We start from the raw sequence: 21,518 nt of genomic DNA, 5'->3' as shown, positions 1-21,518 counted from the left end.
TGTTCTCTTCCAAAACTAATAATAATGTCAAACTGCCTTTGACAGGAGCACCATGCTCATGCCTGGATAATAATAGCAGAGAAACCCTCTAAAGGCTACTATTCCTAAAATGTGGTTTTGGGGTATTTTTGTACTTTTCCTTCAGTAGCCTTTATGCATAAAACGAGATAAAGCCTCGGATGCTTCATGTGGCTACTCGCAGTCTGAAAGCATGTTGAAATCCTTCTTCTGTCGAGGCACACCACTTCCATCACTCATCACTGTGGTTCAGCAGTAAACATGGACAATAGAGGAAGCAGCATTATGGGGAGAATTAGTTTTTTTGCACCTGTCGTTATGGAGAATGGACATTACTTTCAATTTGTTGGTTTGAGAGATTTTCAAAAGCTTTCCACTACTTTCAGAAGTTCTGACCAAAACTTCGGAGAGAGTATAGTTGGTATAATTGATCTGACAGCACGCTGGATAAACTTCAGGGGAATCCACTGCATCAGTAATGGAGGAGAATGTGCACATCATATTATATTTGATAGTAATCTTAAGCAAATTGCATTAATGTTCTTGATCTGTCTTGACATTTTAAGCAGCTAAAAATCCACCATGATGAAATGAAATCATGAAAGTACTTTGGCTAAAAACAAGACAGTGCATACACACAAACATGCATTGTTCATAAAAAAACATGTAGCACACACAGATGTCTCGGTTCTTTATGCACAGTGATGATAATTATCAGCTGATGTACTTGATAATGAGGAGCGGAGGAAGAGAAGAGAGCTGTCTAATTTGGTATGGGTTGGGCTGAAATGTGTAGTTGTGATAAAGTTGTGGACTAAAGGATCAGTGTCAAAAAATGAGGCCCTTAAAGGATTTTAATTGGGTCTCAGCAACATGAGTTTATTTTCAGCCACACTAGCTGTGCAGCTCTGGGGATGGAAATGTCAGGTCAGTCCTCTTTGGTCCAGACGGAAATATCTCTAAGGACTAAATGGACTGACATCATATTTTGTACAGACAGTCATGATCCCTCAGAGGACGAATCCTGTGATCCTCTGAAATTCTTTTGGTTCAAAATAAAACATCTCAACAACAATAAGATGGATTATATTTCCATGAACAGATGATACTTTGATTTTTACTCCACAGAAAAGTCAACATAATGAGAGAAAGAATATTTTGTTGACACATTTTTCTGTCCTTGCTGTTACCTGCTCTCAGCTTATACATAATAAGTGATGTAGCTCTGTCTATATCCATCTATCTATATTCGTTCTGATGCTACGTTATGAACCATCCAGACCTCTCAGGTGGTCTGGGACAGGTCTGCTTTCTGTCCCCAGAGTAAAAAACTAAACATGGAGGAGCAGCGTTCAGTTTTTATGCTCCACATATTTGGAACAAACTCCCAGAAAACTGCAGGTCTGCTGCAACTCTTAATTCTTTTAAATCACAGCTGAAGACTTTTCAGATTTGAGGGTTAATATCTTACAGTGCACTGTAACTTTTATTCTCCTGTTTTATCTTGTCTTATTCTATTTTAGCTTCTTTTTTATTTCCAAATTTAAATTTAATGTATTTAAATGTCTCTTTACATTGCTTTTATATTCTGTCTTGATGCATTTTATCCTCTATGTAAAGCACTTTGAAATGTGCTATTTAAATAAACTTGCCTTGCCTATATTCACCACTGAATTTTTGTAAAATCAGAGTCTAGTCCGTCTGGACTCCTTGACTTTGATAACTCTTAAAGTGAGCAGAGAGCAGCCAGCTCTGTGAATGAGAGCTCAGCTGCTGTCTCAGTCTTTCTTTTTCTTCACGACTGCTCACTCGTCAGCGTTGTCTGTCCGACAAACTGTTGTCTTTTGCTCCACTGGTGACTTGGTCTGCAAGTGTATATAAATTGAAGTTATCTCTGGCTGCTGAGGCTGTGCGCCCTCCACTCTCTTTGAACTCCTTCTCATCACTTAATGTCAGCCAAAGTCAGAGCTGTTGATGTTTCCCTACGGGTCAGTGCAGGGTTACTGCGTCTGTGCTGCATGAACAAATTCATAAAGAGACTCCAGCCAACGGACGTGTCAGGAGAAAAGGAAAAAAGAAAGCATCACAGTCGCGGTCTCGTCTCCTCTGTGTGTTTGATAAGCATGACTTTAACTGTGTGAGCCTAATCTTCTCTGCACAACCTCTCACCCTGCGGCCTGAGGTTTTTCAAATAAATTGAATCGAGAGCTCTCGGTGTTTTCGAATTGCCTCTTCATGGCCTTCACAGTCACATTTTGACCATATATGTGCGCACGCATAAAGTCAGCTATTTGCCTGCCTATCTGTCTAAACCTCCTCCAGTTATCGTAATTCTCCTTCATCCAGTTTACATGTTGCGATCATCTTTGGTGCAAGTATTAGCATTTAAAGCCTCTGGAAATTTGGCTTGAACGAGTAAAAATGCAAAGTGTCTCATTAAGCATCCACAAAAATCTGAGTGACAATAAATGTTCATAACTATTAGAAAACCTAGTTTAAAAAAACAGCTCATTTTGCTGTTTAGACCATTTCTGTTTAGGTGTGGCAGATGACGTCTTGATTGATACCTGCACCAGCTACTGGGGGCTGGCTAACTACAGTAGCTAACAACTGGGTTTCCATAGTGAGGAGCCTCCCTTATGACTCACTGAGCCTCCAACACGGTGAATATACTACATTTATTATATGTACCATTATCAGTAAAGGAGGCAGAGGAGTAGATAAACATAAGACAAACCGAGCAAGAAAGCGCAGGAGAGGGAGAGGAGGAAGCTACATTTTTTTTCCAGGATGACAAAGTCATGACCCGCCCTACTCTGTCTCTGATTGGCTAATGCTCGTTGGCTTCGTTGGTTGGGCTGGTTGGGTTTAGGCATGAGGAGTGAGATTGGTTAGGATTAGTTGGTTAGGGCAGGTCATGACTTCACCATCCCAGGAGAAAAAAAATACTGCGAGAGGGAAACCATCGCTAACTGCTAAGCTAAAGTAACTAGCGAGAAAGTCGCTAAAAGAAAGAGAAATCTAAGAGTGCTTGAGCAGAACTAGAGTACCTTCAATTATACAGAGGATAATTAGCCACAGTAGTGATGAATATAGCAAAATGAACTGGGCTGAGATGCAGAAACGCTACCAATGACACAGAAACTTTTAATAAAAAAATTAAATTTAAAAAAAAACAGAGAGCAACTGCAAGCCACTAAATTTTGTCAACTGAGTGTCAAAGCAGACATAATAACTTACTATTATTATCATTATTTCAGTAGATATTTACAAGTACAATGACCTACAGTAGGAGAATCAGAACCAAAGTCATGGAAATTGATTATTGCTTTAATTATAGATTCATAGCTTTGTTACCAGCACTGATCACATTTTTACTAACATTGCGTTAGCTAGCAAGGCTAGCTACTGAAAATTAGCTGCCTCCAACTGTCACATAACCCTCTCCTTGCACGCCCTGATAATCAATATAAAATATTGGAGAGACGACAAGCTGTGCTTCAAAGTACATATTGATGAAATGACTAAGTCTTGTTCAGTCAACCTTTTTATTCTTTATAGACTGTGGTGATGTAATTTATATGCTCTCTCTCGCTTCTGCTCTTAAACCTCTGGATGCAGTCTGTTATCCTGCCCTCAGGTCCATAACTGAGGAGGGTTTTAGATCATCATTGCATTCTGTGTCAGAAAGTTGGATGGCAAGTCGTCGGCAGTGAGAAAAGAACAGCACTGCATCCTATTTATATATATAAAGTTCTCCTTGGCAAACTTCCTGTGTACCTGACATGTCTTATTAACTATAGATCAATGTCACACTGCACTAGGTCCCGAGACTATTTAATCCTTGAAAATCAATGTGTTAGCACTGAAACTGGGAAATTGGCTTTTAAATATAACGCTCCACACAAGTGGAACAATCTGCAGAAGGTATTAAAATTAGTCGAGCTGCTCCGTTTTAATCATTATAAATCCCTTTTAGCTGTCATAGGGCAGTGAGAATGCATGTCTTTTAATTGAGCTTTGATTTTTATGTGCATATATTGCTTTTTATTGCCTTTATATGTTCTCATATTATGTGCTTAATTGTTTTTATATATTGGTTTTAGTGTTTCTTATGCTTTATATTGCTTATCTGTTCATATTTGCTTTTATATATTTTTTATTGTGTCTTATATTTTAATATTTGTATTGTAATCAGAGTTTCCTGCTGTCAATGGCCGACCCTCACTCCACTCGCACTGATCACCTTCTAACAGTGAGACTCACCCACTGTAAAATTAGCACAGTTAGCAAGACCGCCACTGCCTTCTACGGCCTCCATTTGTCACTTGACCCTCGTCTTCAACATCGTAGCGGTCCTTTGATATTCTCTTGTCTGCAGAGATGACGGTTTTTGATTGCTTCAGTTTAGTTGCTGTATTTTGAAACCATCATGTTTACATTGACATTATTTTGAAGAATTTAATATGCTGCAGTTCTTCTCATTGCAGGCTGTTTGTTAGGTTGCGCTACATGGACGCTTTATGTAGTTTGAAAGTAAAGCGATGACTTTTTAGAGTCCGGATGTGTTTTGCATTGTCATCATAGTTCATGAAGGTTGAGCTGTAGCTGATATTGACACTAGTGTTATTATTTAATATTGGCAGGATTGTCTTCGTGCTCTTTATTCACCTGGTAAAATGCCAAAGATGTGACAGGAAGGAGCCCCCCCGAAGAAACGCATGAATGTCAAAGCGGTGATGAAAACTGACCGGAGGCCGCACCTCACCAACAAACTGCAGAGGCTGCAGATATTTCTAATTAGTAACCGACCGACCTTTTAAGTAGCGCTCTGTAGAAGAGCTGGTGATAGCGTCAATGAGAAAGTAATACTTTCTTACCCAGCGGATTTCATTTAATCGATTTTTTTTTCATTTTATGTATTGCTTTAAGCTACTAAGACTGTGGCAGTAAAAAAAAGGTAAGAGGTAAGAAGCAGGAATTTAAATGAAAAGATTAAACGAGAGATAAAGTCAATACGGTGAATAATTATGAGGCTCTAGTTTCCTTGTTGCTCACAGAAGTAGACGGTGGTGACGAAGAGTTCGTGTTGCATTCATATATATATATAATTTCTATGAACAAGTGTCTTTCTGTAGCTTTTGTACGTAAGACGTTAGTGGAAACTCACTTCAGTGCTGCTAGTTTACATTTGCTTTAAACATGTTTATTGATATTTTGGTCACTGATATCTTTATACTGTACGTGTGCAGACAAGTCCTGCTGGCTGTGTGGGAGTGTGACATCACTTTAATGTAGAGTATATTTAGCTATGATGTCAGTTAGACTGCAATGTACGCATGCAAGAGGCCACACAACAATGAAGAAAACCTTTTGGGTGTGCAGGCTGGGTCAGAGAGTTATCTCTCCTCAGTGTATCCATGATCCTGCCACGTTCTCTGGTGGTGGTCAAGTCAAGTCAAATTTATCTATAAAGCACGTTTAAAAAGGGGGATCAAAGGCAGTTTTATAAAGGTGGGTCAGCAGTGGAAAAACCTTGACTGGGAACATGAACAGAGAGACGGGTCTGGATGTAAAATATGGACTGAGGATACCAGAGATGTAGGTTGGAGCCGAACCATCCACAGCTTTAAAAACAAATGAACAAATTCAAATTCAGTTCTATATCTGACTGGTAACCAGTGGAGGGAGACCAGTACGGGGGGTGATATTTTCTCTCTTCTCGGTGCCAGTGAGGAGTCTCGCCGCCGCACGTCAAACCTCCTGCAGGCGAGACGGAGAAGACTGACTGACTCCCACATGGAGGCAGCTGCAGCAGTCGAGACGTGAGGTGATAAAAGCGTGTGAAACTCGTCTCCAGATCATAAAAGGAAAGAAGTTTTATTTTTGGTATTTTATTTATATTTATTTATCAGGACAGTGTACAGTTTTTAACATAAATGATGCACTGCACCAGATTTAGCCTCAAGATCATTTTCATCTGCAGTCCCTTACAATCAAAACACACACACACATCATACAAAATACAAAGCTACACACAACAGCATACCACACACACCCACAATGTCAACCAGAAATCAACAATGCAAGCAAAAGCAATATTATTTGAGAAGACCATGAGATCAAATCCAGACTCAGCGGCCACAGAGCTGAGCAGCAGATTCTTCAACCTGGTTCTGAGCTGCAGCTCTTCATATCATCAGGCAGCGGGACGCTCCACTGAGTCGTGGCTTTCACAGAGAAAGCTGACTGTCCAAATGATGCTAAAGGGGTACCCACTGCGTTAAAAAGTGACACCACGGGGTCCTGTGACAAGTTGGGAGTGCCAAATGCAGTGTGCATGGTATTTATCTTATCTGGAAAAAAGCTACTGCTAATGAAAAAAACATATTTGTTTGCTCAATTTTAATGCAGAGTCAAAGATGACAAGCAGATTTCTGGCAATTTGAGGACAGAGACACCAGAGAAAAAGTTATATCAGAAGGGACATTTTCAGGAACTCCTGTTTTACTGTCATTTAGCTGAAGAACATTTCGGGCCATCGAGCATTTAACATCATCAAGACAACTGAAGGCAGATTGAAGGAGAGAAGTTGCAACAAGAAAACAAATACAATAACTGCTACAGTATAATAAACAATCTGAAAGCCTTCAAGATATTGAAGCATTTCTCATTCAAGGGTAAATATTTTGATAATGAAATCATCTGTATGTGATGTTGTCTCTTGACTTTGCTCAACAGATTCAGTTCATTGCATAAAAAAACAATTTACTGTCAAAATAATCAGTCTGGTAAAAAAAAAAAAAAAAAAAGAGAGAGAGAGAGAAGCATGTTTGAGATGTTGTTGCTCAGTTTAAATCCCAGAAACACTTTGCTTGGAGAGAGAGGACGTGTGTGTGTTGCTCCATCATAATGTGATTTATTTTTGGCAGATTGTTTACAATGAAGAAATTCATTTCTCCTGAAAATTGCTTTTCACTGATATGCCTCATCCACCATGTCATAGCGCTCACTATCCCCAACTCCAAATTATTGAAATATAATGTAATTTTATTGTTGCCAAGGTGACCAATATTCAGACTGATCAGGTGATGAGTTTTGATAGATTTGTCCTTGAGTAACATATTGTCTGTCTCATTAAAAACACTAATCGAGTAAATTAACCATCCTTTGATGATGGATGTTAAATACTGAGAGATCTGCATAAAGAGGCAGAGAGAGAATAAAGTTAGAGAGGTCATGTGGTTCATAAGTTCACCAGGAACCAGAGGAAAGACAGAAGAGAGGAAAAAGGGAAGGAAGAGACGAGTCCTGCAGGGTAAAAGAGGACAACGATTAGAGAGAGAGAGAGAGAGAGAGAGAGACAGTAGGAGATTATTTGGGGGTGAACTTTAGCGTCTTCACTCTTGATGAATGCCGCCGTAATGAACGTCTGAGAGAGTTGGCGTCAACCTTTAGCCGAGACCTTTACGTCAGCGATGGCCCGAGCGAAAGAGGAGATGAGTGGAAGAGAGAGAGACAGAGAGAGAGAGAGAGAGAGAAAAAGATGTTTATTAGAGTGTCACAGACAAGGTCACCGCTCTTCAATTACACATTTACACATGGCGGAGGCTTACGGAGGACTTAACTTTATCCCCTGTGATGTGTCAGAGAAGCTGTTTTAAAAGCATCAAAGAGCATCACACACACACACGTTCACACCTTTTTTACATTTATTAGATTGTAAAGAAAGTCTGTTGAGTCTAAACTTTTGTAAAATAAAGTCCTACTTAATATTTTAGGAACATTTAATCATCTTTAACTTGAACCTAATTTTAATTAACCCTCAAGCAGTTCTTTAAAGAAATGAGGACAAGACAAACATTCCCAGTTTCTATTAATGCTCCAAACCTACAACCAGTCCTCTTAAAGACACAGTTTAGTGTAGTCGGACATGTTGATTAAAGGTTAAGGAAGACTAATGGTAAACAACCTCACAGTTAAGCAGAAATACACAAACTAGTCGAAGTCCTGTTTATGTTTTACTGCTCATTATATGATGATTTAAGGGCTACAATTAATTCCTGATGAGTTATTCTGGATGAATGATTATAAGAAGGTTGAGCTGGAGGGGAACCTGCAGTGTGGCTGATGTTATTGGTAGAGCAGGTACAGAAGACAGTTGTTTGCAATGTAATGTAAGAAGTTTTGTAGTTTTGTAGGTTTTGCAGCTGTATTTTGGTGTCTTGTGAGTCCATGTGGGCTGGGTGCTTATATGATGCATGACATAATAATCAACTAGACAGCTGGATTGGATAACATTGGATTTCTCCCTGTGTGATTTTTTAACTTTGGTGCAAAGTGACACTTGTAGAGAAAAGACTTTGCTCTTTGTTTTAGAGAATCTGACATTTTTAATCTCATGTTTATCATAAAATCTTGGTTTGGTGCACAACATACAGCCAAGTGGGCTCAGAATATTTAACCATTTGGTGAAATATTCCTTTAAGTTTTCATCTGTTTATTGTTTCTATCTTTCTTCTTTGCACAAAAATCACACCAGAGTTTCAGGAAATAGACTGAACATCTGTGCACTTGTTGAATGAAGGAGATGTCATGTAATAGTGTGTGCACTGCATGTCTTTGTGTTTGTTGCCCTGTCATGTGCTGCCCCCTCGATCCACTGTGTCTTATCAGTTTAACCTTGCAGAGCAGCAGGTCATCTCTCTGTCCATCTCTGACCAGCCGTCCCTCTCAGCAGATAAAGAGCTATTGACAGAGTGAAGAGGAGGCTTCATCGACTTGTTAATAGAGGTCAAGACCTTGTTGTGACCATGTTTATCTTATAAATATATATATATATGTAAGATAGTAGCAGGGTGTAAGATGCAGGCAGGAACAGCGTACATATGTATGGGTTGGAGGTCCCAAGGTCACAATGGAGGACACCTCCTAAGGTGGTTGAGAATGACCTACCTAAGATCCTGTGGGACTTCCAGATCCAGACTGACAAGCTGGTGATGGCTAACCAATCAGACATCGTGTTGATCGACAAACAACAGAAGAAGGCAGCGGTGATAGACGTAGTAATCCTGAGCGACAGCAACATCAGGAAGGAAGGAACACAAGAAGATCGAAACATACCAAGGGCTGAAAGAGGAGCTAGAAAAGATGTGGGGGGTGAAGGCAACAGTGGTGCCAGTGGTAATTGGAGCACTGGGGGCTGTGACCCACAAACTGGGAGAGTGGCTCCAGCAGATTCCAGGTACAACATCTGAGGTCTCTGTCCTGAAGAGCGCAGTCCTAGGAACACCTAAGATACTGCACATAACCCTCAAACTCCCAGCAGGCCTCTGGTAGAGGACTCGAGCTTATATATATATATATAATATATAATTTTGTTGTTGAGTGAGTAAGGGTCTGAATACAATACACTCAATATTTCAACTTATTACATGGTCGTCATTTCTTCAAGAAATCAAATTTCATGATTTGACCCAGTTTGAGTTGCTCATCCACATGTTCTATACGGTTGTCATCAGAGGAAATATTGCATTTCCCACCAGCACAAACATGTACAAACTTATCAGACACACACAAACTCTCACAACAAAACAGAACAAGATATATATGGATGCTGGGTGATTTTGTTGCTCCACTAAGTCTACAGAGCTTGATTGATTGAGATTCATATCTTATGAAATTGTTTCTCTTAGCTGCTTTCCTCCGACGTTGTCCTCTCAATACTCAAGTCATATTTAATATAAGTATAGGTTCTTCTTTATTTTTCCAGTTTTGCAATATTAGCTTCTTATAAACCAATGACAAAATAATAATTTGCCATCCAGTTGTGAATCTTACTCTCCCGACATTTTGAAACAGACAAATCATCGGTGAAAATGCAACAAGTTCAAGTTTCAATGTTCTCCCAAGTTTAATTTTCTCACAATACTAAAAGGTACGTATGAGTCACTTTTAAACATCTGAGGAGCTGGTGTCAATCAAATGAATTTTGTCTCTACTATATTATATTCTTGTCATGAATTTACACTGAATTAAACTCACATATTCATTAGGGGTGATTTTCTATGTGAGTTGTAAACCTTCCTTCCATTTCTGATTATTTCTAAAGACTTAATCTAATGTTCAGCTTGTCTCTGTAGAACCTTTTTGACCGATGAGGTTAGCTGTTTACCCGATTTATCAGCAGAAATATAATTAAATGTCCCTCATGTTTTTCATTTATGACAGTCTCTTCTCAGGGATCAGCTGACATGAATAACTTCAAAAATATAAACTGTCATATATCATAAAAACCAATGAGTGATGATAAAAAACGAAGGTGTGAACTGCACAAAAAGAGTTAAAACATTTTTCTGATATAGCCGTTTTAGCCATACTTTAAATCAATATTAACAAATTAACTTTTGTCACCATTCTTACTCTGCTTTACAAAACTTGATTGTTAGAGGAGAAGCCTGTGAAACGGTTTGAAGACTATTACCAGACACTAAAACTCTAATGAAAGTCTCTCAGGTTTACCAGTTTCTCAGTTAGAAACAGTTTTTATGCAGCTGTAGTCTATCTGCTAATCTCTGAGACTCACCAGTACTCGATATTTAATAAAAAAGGCCGAAATCAATACAATACATCAACACCACGCTGATACATCTATCTCACCCTGTATCTCTTTCATCTCACGCTATCTGTTGTCATGTGACTCGCTGGTGGATAAAAAAACACTTGAGTGTCTGTGTGCTTCGGTGTTTGTGCTCATTATCTGTGAGCTCATCTCTGGGGACGACTGCTCACCTAATTAACTGACATCAATACAAATGAGACCTGATCACTGACCCGTATCCATCTTTCTCTACGCTCTCGCTCGTACGCTTTCTTTAACGTTCTTTATTTTCCTGTATTCCTGCCATCCTTCTCTCTCTCTCTCTTTCTTTGTGTCTTTCTCCTTCTGTCCTTGAGCTGATTTGGGATGCTCCATATTCATATTACACGTCTGGTCTGCTTAGCTTTTGTTATTGTTTTTTTTTTTGTGTGTGTGTGTGTGTGTGCCTGTGGGAATTTGCAGAGTTTTGAAGGTGCTTTTAAGCATTTCTCGCCTCTGTTTTAGCTGTGAAGTATTTAAAACAACATCAGAAGTGAAAACCTCTCATCTCTTATATTCTTTGTCTCAGCAGACTGGCAGTGAGTAGGAGCTCTATGTGGATCAAGAGTTGAAGAAGGAGCGCCTGAGACTAGTGGTGAGTTTGCTCTTCTTTTCTGCATTTAATTGATTTGTTTGGGGTTTTTTTCTGGTCATTTTTCTTCTCTTGGGATTTGCAATAATTGGGCCACAGACACTGACTGTCATGAAGTAGACACAGGGATAGTCTCGCATTAACAGACAACTGGAGATCTCCGCTGAAAGTCTGGGGATTTCTAAATGCTCAGCAGTTGCTTGAACAGACTAACAAACCTTTGCCTTTTACATGTTGTCAAGGACACGCCTTACCAGAAATGATGTCCTCCTTTGGATTGGTTCTGCAATGCTAATGCTAACTGTTTCCACCCAGTTAGAGCAACAAAACCTGGGAGATTATCCTCAGTCTCAATCAGCGAAGAGTTTAGAGACTGACCTGTGAGTCTAAGACAGGAAAGGAGAGGTGCAGCTGTAAGTGTACAGTGTGTAATACTCACCTCACCTATGACATGTCACACCATAACAGCGGTTGTGAAATGTACCTTATAAAAGCAACCGTGGAGGTGCTTGGAGCCGAATGTGTTTCCATCGTTCACTTATACACTGATGAGGTTAGAGATTATTGCTTCAATTATCTTGCAAGAAGCTAATGGTAGGTGGCTCGTAGCTATAACATTAATATGAGGCTTGAACGTGACTTTAACTCTGCACACAAAGACTCTCATTGGTCAGGGTTGCTTCTCCAACAGCCAGTAGAGAACATCAACCATCACCTATCTAGGAAATGTCTCTCTGCAGAATAAGAACTGTGTGAAAGATGGCGATCCTTTTTATGTGTGCATACATTACTTTATGCATACAGTAGTGTTACAGTTTCTACAGCTGTTTTTGCAGATAAAATCATTAATCTGCGTGCTGTACCTGCAGGAGGCAAATCACATGTTAATGTATGTTTTTTCTCTCCATAATTGAGATGAATAGTCCTACTGCCAGACATTCAGTGGCTGCAGACTTACATTGACGCTGTGTGTGTGTGTGTGTGTGTGTGTGTGTGTTTCTCAGTAGAGAAACATTTCTATGTGACATTTGAGTTTTTCACATCTTGTAGCACTTTTGACCTTTCTGATTTTTATTACGATTTAGCAATAAAGATTGTAATACAGATTCCACTCACACTGCTGAGCGATACAGAGAAAACACTGACTGAGAAGACTGTGAAATGTCTCCGAATCACTTTGTTATCACATTTGAATCAATTTTCTAAGACATCGAGCGTTCTGGCTCACGCACACACACACACACACACACACACACACACACACACACACACACACACAGTGGACATAAGAGATACACAAGATGTGCATAGGCAGCCACACAAACACACACACACACACATGTAGAGTTACACATGTGTGTCAACCAAAGACCAAGAGGTTGAGAGCTTGAAGGGATAAAGCAATGCATTCTGGGTAGAAGTAATGGCTCATTAGTTGTATCCCACGGCAACCCAGCCAAGTGGTGATGAATGGGCACTATTGGGGGTCATTACTGAGCGTGTGTGTGTGTGTATCTTTATATCTATGTGCACTAGTTATGTGTTTATAATCTGCATTTGTGCGTGTGTGTTTGTTTGTGTGAGTGTGTGTCTGTGTGTGTTGTGTGTGTGTGTGTGTGTGTCTGGAGGGAACCTACAACAGGACTCAATTACTGTCTCCTTCTGGACCACCGCCCCCGACTCTGCACATACACACATCACACCATGACACTTCTATTATATCTATTATTATATTCTCTCCATCTTTCTCTCTTTACCATCTGCACTCTCTCTCTCCTTTACATCTCAAGCATTTCTCCACTCCCTCTTCTTCTACTCTTCCTTCCTTCCTTCCTTCCTTCCTTTTCCTCCTTCAATCACTCTCTCCTCCTCTCCCTTCATTCGTTCTCCATCTCTCACATCAACAGCACATCAACACCATGACCAATAGCCCTGTATTAACCAGCTACGCCTCATCATAATGATTTGTGTGTTTGTATTCGTGTTTGTGCGCGCGCACGCGCCGGCACGCGTGTCGCCTGAATGCTTCTCATCGGCCAGATGTGACATTGATAGATGTATTTATGGATGCAGTTAGGCAAAGTGTGGCACCACTAACGGAGTGAACTAACATAGTGTAGACAGTGTGTGTGTGTGTGTGTGTGTGTGTAATTGATGAGGTTGAGGTGTGTTTCCAGTAATAGAGAGCACATGAAAAGGACATATTACCATATTTTAGAAGGTGAAATATTAGAGGAGGTTAAATATGGAAAACCTCTGTGAGCGAGGCTGCGGTCTCAGCTCTGACTCTCCACACTCGTTTGATAAAAATTAATTTTTTAGATCACAAAAATCTGATACTGAGTCATTCTGTGTCCAGATTCGGTTGTATGTTTGTGTTTGTATTTTTCATGTAATCATTGCACCACTTTTTAGGAAGCAAGCTTGTGTATTTTTCTTTACTAAACAGAAAGAATTGCCCAGTCACGTCTCCCACTTCTTTAAAAATTAAACAAAAAAGTGTCAAATAGAACGTGAAAGGCTCTTTTTCTCCTCTTTCTCCTTTGTAGTCATCCCCTACCTGCTGAGGCACAGTAGGCATTATACTGAATTTAATTTTTTATTACAGCCTCAGCTCCACTTCATCATGATGTCGAAAGATGGATGGATGTAACCAAAGAGAGTCCTCCTGCTGGTGCTGTGGAGTGAACAAGAAAAAAAAAACCTTTTTATCTGAAATCAGCTTCATACTGGGGTGTTTTATGTTGTTAAGATAACAAATGGAAAAGAATAAGAGTTCAAGAGCACATAGAGCTCACGGCGAGATGGATCGTTTGGAAAAGAAAGAGTTAGGTGAGACAGATGCAGCCGTCCTGGTACATTATTATGTGTTCTGTACAAGCTCCAGGAGAAGATGGGAAAGAAAAGGAAGGGAAGAGAATATAACAAAGGGTTGTTAGAAGAGGAGGGAAAGAAAGATGAGAGAAAGGACATTTAAATGAGAGGAAATTATACAGAAGAGCGAGCTGTAACGTGTGTAAAAATGCTGAAAAACAGTGTGAGAGAAACTTTAGAGAGTCAGGATTTGACCTGAAGGCTGCTGACAGATCTGATCTGAAAATATAATGCAGGGAATTCAAGTGAAAAAAAAAAAAAAATGTTTCTCCGTCTTTCAAAACTAATGTTGAAGGGATTCGGCGAAGACTTTAACAGCTTTAGTGGAGTTCCTCGGTGGGCAGTTATAAAAGACAAGAGAAGAAGAAAGATGTCTATGTGCAGGATACAATCCCTGGATGAATAAAAGACATTTCAGCAGTATACTAGTATTTTTGCTCCCTATTAGCGAGCAGCACATTTAAATTCTGTTAAGATCATTATTTCCTCCTGTCAGTAAAGATGTGTTTTAGCTGTAAGTTAAATGATACCGTATCCTGTTTGGAAGACTGCACTTTGATTTAAAAAAAAAAGAGATAATATGTTGTGCATCAGTAGCATAAAAGAGAATATTCCTTCTGTAAAGTTCACCATATTTGTTATAAATATTAAAGAGTTTACGAGGTGAATATGTGCAGCCATTTTGTTTGTTTGTTAGAACAACACCAAGGCATTATGGGTGTTTGTCTTTCAGTTAAGCAAAAATCCACCCAATGAATTAAATACACTATGTTAGCAGTACAATGCATCCATGTTTCATAATTACTACTGGTGGATATTCTTGGATTATGCAGTTTTGGTATTAAAACTAAGCTCTCTCTCTCTCTCTCTCTCTCTCTCTCTCTCTCTCTCTCTCTCTCTCTCTCTCTCTCTCTCTCACTGATCCCTGGAGATCAAAACAAAAGTTGAACAGAGTCGACTGAACATCGCTGAAAGAAATCTAGTAGGAACTCATCAGTCAGGTCTCTTCAGACAGACTCCACATCCTTCAGGCTGAATTCAAATTTTTCACATCTGTTTATTCGAGATGAGGAGTGAATTAAAGCAGAAGGCTGGCAAAATTTCTATATTCTTCTTCTCACATGCAGAGCCAAACTAACAATGAACTCTACTTACAAGTATTGTGTGTGTATCCAAAGCCTGATATATCTTATTCTTCCGTGCTGTAGACCTCTGCTGTTTCTGCCGCTAGAAACTATTAAAAAAACATTGAGTCAGTGAGCCACACAGGGTGACATGTTCCTCCACCAGTTAGCTTGTTTAGAAACGGCTGCAAAGAGTAAAAATAGCAACAGTAGCAATAAGATAGTAACCTGCCACTGCATGCATGGAAACTACATTTATATCGTAGTACAAAGAGGTCGTGTCGTGTAGCACAACAAGCTAACGAAACTGTAAACAGAACCGCGTTCCTGCACATACGTAGCAGTGTCTGCCATACTAGGAACCTCACTCCTGTGAAAAATATTTTTAAAATATTGCTGTAAAAGCAATATTGTACAAACTTTGTATCCTTTGTGAGTTTATAAAGGTTAAAGATGTAATACTGTAGATATTCAGGTATATTTTCCACCTTTGGTTGCCCAGTGGAACGATTTAAGTTTACCTGATAAACACTTTACTGCTTTTTAGAGCTCAAAACAAGACAGACAGTGCAACTAAAATAGTTTCGCAGAAAGTTAAGGTGGAAGTGGTTCACACAGAGTCGAGCAGAAAATGATCAAACAGCTGCTGATGATGTGAATTCAGATGTAACCTGAGGTCTCATTTATTTGACCTGCGAGATCCACCTCAGAGAAGAAGAGACGATCATTATATGGACGAGACGAGTCAAGAGACAAGTGAGACAAAGAGTTCAACAAAAAGAAATAATCAATATGAAGATAATATATTTGTTCTCGATGGTTTGTACACTGGGTGCAACTTTTAGAAGGTGTTTTTGTGGACTGAATGTGAATTTGTAGGGGAAATAGAAAGGCATCGGTCATGCTCGCTGTTTGATTTATAGCCTTTCAATAAGGGCACCTAATCAATCACAAGCTCTGACCTGTTCGATCGTCTCTCAATCACTGTGTTTCTTTCAGACAGATGAAAACAGGCGACGCTGCCTTTCATATTCATAAGATTTGGAAGAATGTGCTGAAGTTGCAAACAACTTTCTACAAAAGTGACCTTAACGAAGTTAGTCTTACATGTGAGGTAATCAGCAGTCAGTCTAACTTGGAGCAATTTACAGTATATTAAATGTAGAAGTAGACTTGTATTAAATCCATAAACTATAAATAGACAGACTTGGTGTATCCAACCAGTTCATGTTCTTTAAAGAAAGCTGGATTCTTACTTCATTCTCACAAACTTCAGCTTCAAATTAATAAAATATTTCTATTAATGTCCAGACAATGAAATATGAATCTGGGACAGTGAGACAGAAACACCAATTCTGATGAAGTCTTTGTTATTTACTATAAAAAGAGAAGTTTTTTTCTCTGTTTCGATGATTTCCCTCGTAGGTCTGAACTCCTCCAGTGTTGCCGCAGACTTCCTGCCAAGTGACCATTCACAGCAGGATTATAACCAGAATTTATCTCCGAACTGTCAGTTGCAGCAGCTCAGTGAAGTTGGAACATGTTTTTTTTTTTACGCCCGCCTCCAGTGTAATAAACTGGTTTTATGAATATTGTTCAGAGGGATTTTTGTTAATTTTGTGGTGTGCTGTAAAGGGAAACTTTGGTATTTAAGATTTGACTTGTTTAGTTATTTATAAAGCTGGCTATAAATGGTCTTTAAACCTCTCATAATTAAGTACAAATACACAAATACCCTGGGGGACAGAGAGGTGAGAGCTAAAAACAGAGGCGTGTTAGTGCTGAGAGGTGGAAGGCTTTATGCACTATGGCCCTATAGATGCACACAAAGAAACAAAAATACACACAATCACAAAAAGAAAACAGCAGAGTCACACACACAGCTGTAATTCCTTGATTAATGTGCTATTTGGCAGCAGTCTGAGGACTAAAACTGTATTTAGAAGATAAATACAATAGAAAAAACACTCAGAATACTGAGCAGAAACGCAGCCGAAGCCTCGGTTTTCTTTCTCCACTTCTTCCTCGGTCTCCTTTTCCTTGACATTTTCCTTTCACGCACTATTTAACCTCCATTTATACACTGATTTCACACCTGCTTTTACATCGGAGTCATTCAGCCGATGCTCTGATCTAGTGTGACTTATTGTACGGTGAGGGCAAAGCTACTATTAGACTGGATGATCGCTACAATAAGAGGATGCTTGAAGCTTTCTGACAGTGTTGCTGTGATTCTGCAGTGATGATGCAGGTGAGGAAAGATTTTAAAAAGCAATGAGCAGAGGAGGAAGGTGATGTGAGAGAGCTCAGTGAAAAGTTTGGTGGGTTCAGCTCTGAAAGTCAATCAATCATTCAGTCAGATCAAACTTGGAAAACAGGGAGATAACAACGTTTGAGACATCTCTGTTCTTTTAAAACCAACAGAGACAGCTCAGTCTTCCAATCAGTTTTAATAAATTAGCTTTGCAGGCAGCAGGGACTCAGAGGTTTTTCTACCAGAGTATCAGTATGTTCAACGGCCTGAAACATTTGAGGCTCTCACTGTGTATCTCACCAAATAGAGGACCTCGATGATACGACAACTCTCTCTCTCTCGTGCATCACCTGTTTTTTGGGGTTTAAAAATCTTTTAAAATGAGACACTGTGAACAAACGGAGCAATGTAGGCTGATAAACCATGTTTCAATTCAAGTCCAGCTTTATTTGTATGTCACCATTTCATACAAATTCGAAAACCATACACCAGCAGAACGAAAGGAAAGCAGAGAAGAGCAGAAGCTCAAAGAACAGGAATATATAGGAACAGTTATGATTAAGACACAAATAACTTAGAATATTTAACATGTTCTATTGCCACCTTGAGATAAAATACTTTCAAACAATTAAAAACAGTTTTCAGCTTAGTTATTGTAATAAGTTGGCAGTAAATAGGACAAACTTAAAGGATGGGGTGTGGGACTTTTGTCTCCCCCTTCTGGCGGTGTGAGTAAAGCTCAGCTGTGATCGCCCGACACGCAACACGCTCTCATCCACACCCTGAATGACTGGCACACAGACAGCGCCGGTAAAAACGGATATGTTTTAACGGTCCACCGGCCCAGTATGCCCGATGGCTAGTACATAATGACCATAACCTACTGTTGTGGCTGTAAAACGGTGGATAAAATGTTTTTGACCGTCCCATAACCTCCACAAAATGACTTGTTTCACTATTAGACTTTGATCCATTCGGTCCGATAACGTTTAGAAAGTCTAGAAGAGCCACAGATGGCTAGTGCAGGAATGTCATGAGATTGAGAAACTCAGTATACTGTGAAATACAGAGAGATTTACCCGGCAGCTTAATCAGTACTGTGTGAACTCGTTTTGGCAAAGGCTTGAATGTAGGACTTTCAGCTGAATAGCAGCTCTGACAACAGACATTTCTTTATTCTGATTGTCAGTCACGTACTCACACACACTCTCCTGTCCAGCTCTTGGAGCGGTTCCAGGACCCCTGAAAGATTTCCTGTTAGCGTTTTTAAGTCCGGCTATTTTGGGTTGATGAATTCTAATATGACACTCTCCTCCCCGCGTCTCTGTCGCCTGACACTGATTGTCTCCTCTAAGAGAACAAGGCTCAGCAGGCAAACAGAAAATGATTGTTGAGAGACCAATTTGCTCCCTGATTTAGCCTCAATTTATCCTAATGAGAGTTTGTGTGTGTGTGTGCATGTGTGTGCGCGTGTGTGTGTGTTTGTGTGGGTGTATGAGAGAGTGGAAAAGAGATTGTGTTTGTCACCCTCCCTTTGTTATTTGTGTTCTATCATGTGAGGTTTAGTCCCAGTAGACGCTCGGAGCTCTTCAGTCTGATTCTGTGTGATGGCGGGCAGATCAGCCTTTTTTTTCCAGAGAGCGAGACAGCGAGATAAAGAAAACAAGATAAACACCGGCTGTGTGCTTATAAAGGTTTATATTAGATGCTGACTGCAGATTGCAGAGGCTTGTTTTGCAAGAAAACATCAGCGTAATAGAGACACAGACAGATCCATTTTACTGAGGGAAATATAACCCATATTTTAATGTATAGATATTTTTCCTCCCCTCTGATTGACCCTTTTGATCATATCAAGCCAGTTATCTGTTGTAGATGGATCAGGCTGTAACCATGGATACTTTTTCTGACTGTTATTAAACCAAATATTTGAAATGTGATTATGTTTGAGTCACAGTTTCAGACAAATTCCACTCAACGACAACTGGAGTTGAACTAATCTCACTAGTTTAGTCGACAGCATCTCATCCTCAGGATTTGATTGGATCTCTGGGTCCTTCAGGTGTAAATGCGAGACTCTCTTCGAAAAAACAATATAATAGGTCGTAACGTCACAAACAACCTATAGTTACGTTTGAGTGACGGATGCCATCTAGTAATTATGACTCAGAGCAGTGGTGCAGTTCAGATGAGTCATATACTGTGTAATATTTATCAACACATTTCCTCATTCAGAGGATGGATGGATGGAGGCATCAACACAGAAGCTTCCTATTTCTATCCAGGATTGTTGCATTTTCAACCGTGAGTCGGGACAGTTTTTTAAAAACCTTAACAACAACAATCATCCCCTAACTTTAACCCCATGGTTATTATTGTAGCCATGACAACAAAGGTGGCTTAACTTTAAGGAAGTAGCAACTTTAAACCACGTCACATGTTTCTCTAACCTCAACAAAATGATCATTTTTACTCAAACCATGATCTTTCCTTAAACCCAATTAAGCAGACCTCAACCACAGTGTTGTCACATCATAAAACATCATTATTTTTTAACAGTGATTTGTAACAGTCTTGAAAAGCACAGACAAATGATGATGTCTGCTGACAGGAACACCAGATTAGAAAACGCTCCTATGTGTCGTTCTGGAGTCACATGGTCAAACAACATATTTGGTTGTTTAATTTAGAGGACTTGTTGGCAGAAGCAGTTACTAGATGTCCGATATATCCTTGACCGATATATTATTGGCAGATAAATGAGGAAATTGAATGTTATTGTTCCGATAATAGAATTTCAGCCGATGATTATGTCAGACAATGCAGAACCTTGGCTGGGACTTGGATTGGGGATTTTTTGCCTCTCTGTCTCTCCTCTCCGTGTCAGTGCCTTTATGAAGGAGGACGAGCCTGAGCTCAACACACACACACACAGATCCAGCAGCAGTGCATCCTCAGAGCAGGGAGGCCACAGCGGAGACAATAAAAATAAATATAGGTGATATTTTACTCAAGTCAACTGCAACAATGCTCGTTGCCATAAGTGCAACAACATCCAGCAGTAAGAGAGACGGTTTATCATACTGTTGAACAAGCAGAACCTGCAGAAATGCTACATCTTCAACTCCGGCTTCCCTCTCATCCACCGCCGCTGTGTTTTACAGCCTTACAGAGATCATTATGCTAATAGCAAACACCCCAAAAACAGACGCTAATTACATGTAAGGATTTAGCTTAATCAGCCATCTGTCTTAAATTAGTTGAATTCTGTTTGACATTGAGGCTGAGACCAGCCAGCCCGTCTCCTCTATCTGTCCATCAGAGAGCATCTTCAGCAGAGATAAGGTGATAAGGTTTGGCATTAATTAGTCTACATATTGAAAAGACAAAGTGGAAGGGATTTAGACAATGGAGAGTACAAGACATTAGCCCATTATAGGAAAAGTCTGATCCTATTGTCAGTGTCACAAACACCATCCTGCTGCCAGAAATACTCACTAGATTCCCAAATGTGCTTTAATCCACTGCTGAAAATAGTCCCATCAAATGCACTATTGCCTCCTTTGCAGCATGTTTTATTACAGAGTGAGTCACTCGGGTCCAACCCTGACCTCGAGTTGTGTCGTCTCCGCAATTTGCTGTGCAGCAGACAAAACATCCGAACCAGCACTCGACCTGATGTGGGTCAAGAGTTTATTATAAAAGTGTATTTTTCCCCAAATGTTGGCAGAATCATCCACCCATGGAGTCAGAGACATATTCATTACAGTTAGTAACAGCATAAATGTGAGCAGAAACATCATTACTATATATAGAAATGTCGTTCACGCAGGTAGAAGCAACATTATGGAACAAACGGTTTCTGATCTCAATGTCGACAGAATGCAGACGCTGAAAACGGAGACGAGTACTAAATGCAAAGGCAGTGACTGCTGCATGCACGCATCATCCTGCGAGCATATCCACATGCACGTCACGTCTATCAGCTGTAAACGATGTGCACAAGACAAGCAGAGA

The 21,518-nt window shown here is 39.8% G+C and overlaps 1 protein-coding gene across 6 annotated transcripts in view; it reads left to right on the top strand.

The window, feature by feature from the left end:
- slc8a2b (solute carrier family 8 member 2b) overlaps nt 1-21,518 on the top strand; it is a 180,059-nt gene that overhangs the window by 91,571 nt on the left and 66,970 nt on the right. For 3 of the 6 annotated variants that reach the window (XM_044353318.1, XM_044353321.1, XM_044353319.1), the window contains one exon: nt 11,190-11,252. The gene's annotated coding sequence lies outside the window, so the exon portion shown is untranslated. The other 3 variants (XM_044353322.1, XM_044353323.1, XM_044353320.1) reach the window with 3 other exon arrangements.

The sequence above is a fragment of the Thunnus albacares genome, chromosome 6 (assembly GCF_914725855.1).
Source record: "Thunnus albacares chromosome 6, fThuAlb1.1, whole genome shotgun sequence".
NCBI classification, from domain to species: domain Eukaryota; kingdom Metazoa; phylum Chordata; class Actinopteri; order Scombriformes; family Scombridae; genus Thunnus; species Thunnus albacares.
This window is presented reverse-complemented; position numbering and strand designations above follow the sequence as displayed.